Source organism: Enhydra lutris, unplaced genomic scaffold (genome assembly GCF_002288905.1).
Source record: "Enhydra lutris kenyoni isolate GAN:26980312 unplaced genomic scaffold, ASM228890v2 scaffoldscaffold47, whole genome shotgun sequence".
Classification (NCBI taxonomy): domain Eukaryota; kingdom Metazoa; phylum Chordata; class Mammalia; order Carnivora; family Mustelidae; genus Enhydra; species Enhydra lutris.
The window spans coordinates 79106-84445 of record NW_019154131.1 but is presented as its reverse complement, the minus strand read 5'-3'; the positions used below and the strand labels follow the sequence as shown (position 1 = coordinate 84445).

At 53.2% G+C, this 5340-nt stretch overlaps 1 protein-coding gene across 5 annotated transcripts in view; it reads right to left on the bottom strand.

The window, feature by feature from the left end:
- The window catches only part of LOC111156580 (ral-GDS-related protein-like), a 27558-nt gene that overhangs the window by 14062 nt on the left and 8156 nt on the right, over positions 1-5340 (bottom strand). For 3 of the 5 annotated variants that reach the window (XM_022517568.1, XM_022517572.1, XM_022517571.1), the window contains exons 2-3: positions 2977-3204; positions 1320-1504 (exon numbers count right to left, since the gene is read on the bottom strand). The gene's annotated coding sequence lies outside the window, so the exon portion shown is untranslated. The remainder of the gene's footprint in view (positions 1-1319; positions 1505-2976; positions 3205-5340) is intronic. The other 2 variants (XM_022517569.1, XM_022517570.1) reach the window with 2 other exon arrangements.

Here is a 5340-nt window from a genome sequence, read left to right as displayed (position 1 = left end):
GAGTGCTGGGGAAAGTCATATGTGGAGCAGAGTCAGAGACCTGGCCTTTCCTTCCCCACGCTACTCCCACAGCACCATTCTTTTGGTGTGGGTCCCACGGAATGGCCCCAGCCCACTTGCAACCGCTCTGGAGCTGTCCTTGCTGACTGTTGACCAGGTGGGATGAGGGACCTCTCATAGGTCTGTCCTTTGGTCCCTCAGTCATGCATCCTCCATGCAGACCAATATCTGGGCTTTGGTTGTAGGCCGATGGGTGAGTGGTCTGGTCCCTACACCTTCTGTCCTTGGCCCCACTTGTGGTGGTCAGCAGAGGTGGATATGGATAGCAGCACACAGAGCAATAAAGGACAATCCAAGGGATGGCTGTTGAAGGCACCAACTCAGCCCACAATGGGCTCTGCTTCCCAGAGAGCTTGGCATCCCGTCCACACCTCTCTTGGACTCATTGGCTTCTTCAGAGGAAGCCGCCCCATTAAGCTCTTCCATGGAAGACTTCTGGGAGATCCATGGTTCTGAACGTCCTTCGCCAGTAACAAACCCTGTCGCCTCCCACCCAGCTCCGTGGATGCAGCAGACCCTCCTATGGCACCCAAAGACCTATCCTGTTGTTCCTTGATCATAGAATGCATCCTCATGGTCCCAATAGAGGTGGATCCATTCATCCCTAGAGTAGATCACAGAGATGCCCCATCTGATGAACGCTAGACATGCGTGCTTAAGATGTGGAGAGTGCCTATCTGACCCTCGGACGAGCATTGAGACCCAGACATTGTCTGTACTTTACCCATTCACTGCTTTTGGTGACTAGAGAGTGCCTGCATTCCTAGGTGCCTAAGATCCATGACTAAATGAAATCATCCCAAACAAGACTTTGCAAATCCTGAGTGGCCCTTGGGCTGCTCCCAGTGTCCCCTTGATCTGGGCACATAAAGGACCACAACCAGGACCAACTAGATGGAATGCCAGAAGTCCTTTGCAAGTAGAAAACCTGCCATCTTTCCATTTCCTTTCTGTAGACCCAGAAGGACCACAGGCCTGTGAGGGCTGAGCCTTAACGCATCTTCCCTGGAGAGAGAAATGTTAACCAGGAAGATGGCCAGCATGTTCAGCAGCCCTTTCTACTGAGTTGGGCCGCAGAGAAGTGTGTGCCATGTTTCCTCCTATGACTTCCTCCAGTCGCCCTATGAGGTTCATCCTCTTAGCACCCCTACTTTTCAGGAGAGGAAAGGGAAGGTCAGAGAGGGGCAGTGATATTCCCAAGACTTACAACTAGTAGACAGAAGACTCCCCCTTGTGCTGGCTATAGGGTGGGCACTCACCTAGTGAACTGCTGATCCAGGACCTGCTGGGCTGACGTGAACATCTGATAGATGGAGCACATTGTTGCGAAGTTGGAGAGGCTTCTTTCCGGGAAGGATAGGAGCAGGGAATGTCCACAATTCTTCACTGCCCCTTCTCTGAGTGCCAGTATCGTGCAGGCCTCATCCAGAGTCAGGGATGATTCCTTTTCCAACAGGAAGACAAGGGGGTGGGTGGCGGGGCAACATAGTTAGCTTCAATGCCGTCAACCAGCAGGAAGAGCAGGGTCTGGAGCTCAGACTGCATCCTCCCATCCCTTTGGGAACTTGTGCAAGACGAGGGACTTGAGTGCCCACCCACAAAAAACGTTCTAGGCTGAAAACCTAAAACCAACCACTTGTAGGCTTCCAAAGGACCATCTAGGCTTAAATGTACTGGTGCCTTCAACACGTGCTGTTAGCTGGACAACAAAGGCTTGTCTGTCTCTTCATAGCCTGTATGAAGAGCTGTATGTATGCCTTGGAGTCATGAGAAAGGAGCCCTACTGTCGAGAGGAGAAAAGAGTATCTGAGAATCTCCAAGGCTGCTCAAGATCATCAGCATTGGGCCCAAGATCTGTCCAAAGCATGGGCTGCATGGCATTTCACCTCTGCTGCTGAGGCTTGGCCTGTTGCTGTCAGGGGCAGAAAGGTTCAGGGGAAAACCACCTTCCTTGGCAGGCCCCAGGGCAGCCAGTTGTGGCTAGTCTGGGTTCCGGGCTTGCCCTGATCATCTCTGGGTCCTGAGACTGGCCATGAACCTGGACCTGTTCTCACCCCAGACCAGCACTGGATGTTGTTGGCGGCCTGAGGTCCCTGCTGCTTGCCAAGGGAGATGGAGTAGCTGAAGCCTTGCAGCAGTTCATGCCAGATGTCCTGGGTGGAGCTCTGAAAAGACAGAGCCAGCTACCCGGGCCAGGAGGCATCAGAGGCATTCCACCCAATCTTTGGGTCTACGTTCTGGCAGATGGAGCGACCCAAATCACCTGTGAGGACCCTTAAGGTGCCTGTTCCTTGCAGCATTGCTGGAAGGGCAACCAAATTGAGTCATGTCAAGTTCCAGCAGCCTTGCAAGACTGAGTCACTGTAGCAGACCACCTCCTTTATGGGGGACTGTGAAGACCTAGAGGGAAATAGCCTGTGAGCTGGTGGACCTCCTAGGATTCAATGTGTTCTGAGAGATGATACGTTCCAGAAAGACCTATAGAATGGCTTGATCCCACTGTCCCTTTCGTAGGTTCAATCACCCCATCTGGTATGAGGATTTAGAAGGGCATGGGCCAGTTCTCCAGAAGCTGGGTTCTCCATAGGTTAGCTGACAGGAGTAGGGAAAATCATAAAACCAGTGCGAAAAGGCAAAGATACTCATGGCTTCATGAAGAGCAACACAAGGCCAAAGGAAAGAAAACAACCACCCTCCAAACCATGGAAAACATTCACTCTATTTTCTACCAGTCCCACGTAGGTGAAGAGTGTCTTCCTTCCTTACCCATAGCTGGGGGCAGATGTGCAGAGGTTTCGGTTACTTTGGGGAGGGGCCTGTGGGATACTCAAATGGAAACACTATGGGAAGGCCCCAGGTTTGTCCCCATAGTTGCGCGGGGGCCCTGGGTATGGAGAAGCCTCTTCCCATTCTCACCTCAGAGCAGCACTGATCCTGGGTGGCCTGGGACACCTGACCCTTGTCCAGCGAGTTGGAGTTGTTGGAGTCCCGATCCAGCTCATTCACAATCTCTGGGGTGCAGCTCTGAAAATGTAGTGCCCCATAGCCACAGGGACAAGAGCCATTAGCAGCCTCCCGGGACATTGCCACAAGGGGACACCCCCATTAGACATCGTGTTCTCCACTTCAGGCTTAGAGGGATGGCTGAAAAGACATCGAGCAAGGAGGTAGCCAGAAGACACTCTAAGGCTCATGACTACCATGAGTCTTATCATTGTGTCAGCCCTCACCTTCTCATCCTGCCTGCTATGACCCGGGGTATGAACATGACAGATGGGTCCAACCTCCAACACCAGGCAGCCTACTTCTGCCCAGGAAGGGCATGTCCCTCATCCCCTGTCCCCACTTCCACAAACACACACACACACACACACACACACACACACACACACACACGCCCACACACTAAGGGGCAAGTGGTGTGGGCCCGCTGAGGTGGGACCACAGTTGTTGCTGTCTCTCCAGTGGGCTGCCCAGAGCTGCCTTGTGTTACCTGTTGGTGTCTCCCACCCCATGACCAGAAGCTTCGGAAAAGAGGGCTGAAGCGCTGTCTGCAACTGCAGTAATGTCTCCAGCTCTGGGTTCCCCTGGGCCCAGCGCCCCTGGAAGTAGGAAGACAACAACTGAACATCGTGTTCTGTCGAAGGTCTCCACTCAAGTGCGCTGGAGAGCAGGTTGCCCTTTGAAAGTGGGTGCCTGGCTACCAGAGTTCTAAGTTCAGTTGGGGCCTATCACGAAGGATGTGAGGTCACCCTTTCAAGATTCTAATACCTGGGGCCCTTCGTTCAGTCACACCTCTCCGCAGTCCCTTCAGTTGACTCTTGACCTCTCTTCCCCGGGACTGTACATAATGAGCGAAAAATGCCAGAGGCACCATTCCCTGGAAATGGCACTTGGGTCCTCCCTTTCAGAAGACAGAGCTGAAGTCAAACCTTTGTTCTCTTTCCTTTCCCACTTCTGTGTCCTCAGTCATTCTGTGTCTCACCTAGTGCCCACATTCCCAACCTGCAGAGTGGGGATCAGGGAGAATCTACTTCCTTGGGACATCTTGGGGTGTATGTAGATCGTATTTGTGATATGTGTGCGATGGTATCATGGGAATCAGAGGCACACATAGAAGGCTGGATGAATTGCAGGAAGGGGTGGAACTTGGCCTGGAGGAACACTCCGAGGAGGCCTGGGTCCCGGCTTTGTGTCGTTTTGGAACTGTCCCTTTCCCTCTTGGCATCATTATAATGGGGCCCCACGATGGAGTGGAAATGCATGAAGATGCAGACTTTGTCATCCCCGGTAGTGAAACGGTTCAGTTGTTTCCTACATAGATTTAGAATGAGACCTCTTTCCCTCGTTCTGGTCTATGAGGGGAGCAGCCTTCACAGAGGCTCCCAGGGATCCTGACCTGTGGTGTAGGCATCACTCTGCAAGCTCTGGGTGGTAGGTGAGTGGCTTCTGAGCCACGAAATGTACTCAACGTGATGAAATAGCATGCCTCGTGTTTCTCTCAATGTCACGCAAACAGTTTCGCACTTCCCAGTTACTTTCCTCATGTTTCACTTCTCCCTTGTTCCCTTTTGCTTCTCTCACTCTGAAGCAAAAATCAAGCCCAGATGGTTGGGGCTGCCATCCATCGAGGCTCACAGTGCCAGGAATGGAGGCAGTGGCAAGGCCAACATGCGCCCAGAAACTCAGACTCTGAGTCGAATGGTTCCCCGAATGATGGGTGCTAACTTGGGGGAAAATCCTCTGCTAGTCCAGCGTCAGTCACAACCACAGGCTCAGAAGACCTGTGGTCCCTAGGCTCTTCTTGCCCAGGGGCATGCTGACCTTCACTCGCATGGCTCAACTTTGGGACGCTCAGTTCCTACGTGACTTCTTCTTTGCAGTGAGGGAACATCCTCCCTCTCGCCAGCAGTGTTGCTCTTTCGGGCTGACCTGTGCCCTTCTGCAGCTACCTGGACATCAGCTTCATCCGGGGTGGGGGGGAGCCATAAACTGATGGGGGCACTGAAGCTCTCGAGCATCTAGGGCTTCTGCTCTCCCACTGACAGCTCCTTCTCTTCCCTCCCCCAGGCCTGTCAGATCCTGGGGGGAACTACTCCTCCCTGCATGCCACCCTCGCGGCTCTGCAGAGTGTCCCCATTCACCGCCTGAAGAGGACATGGGACAACATGGGACATGGGACATGGGACATGAGTAGGCTTCTCTCCAGGGAGGGACCAGGATGGAGGTGGGATCTCCCCAAAGGCCTGTCCTTTTCCCTTCAGTCAGCTTGGACCTCCT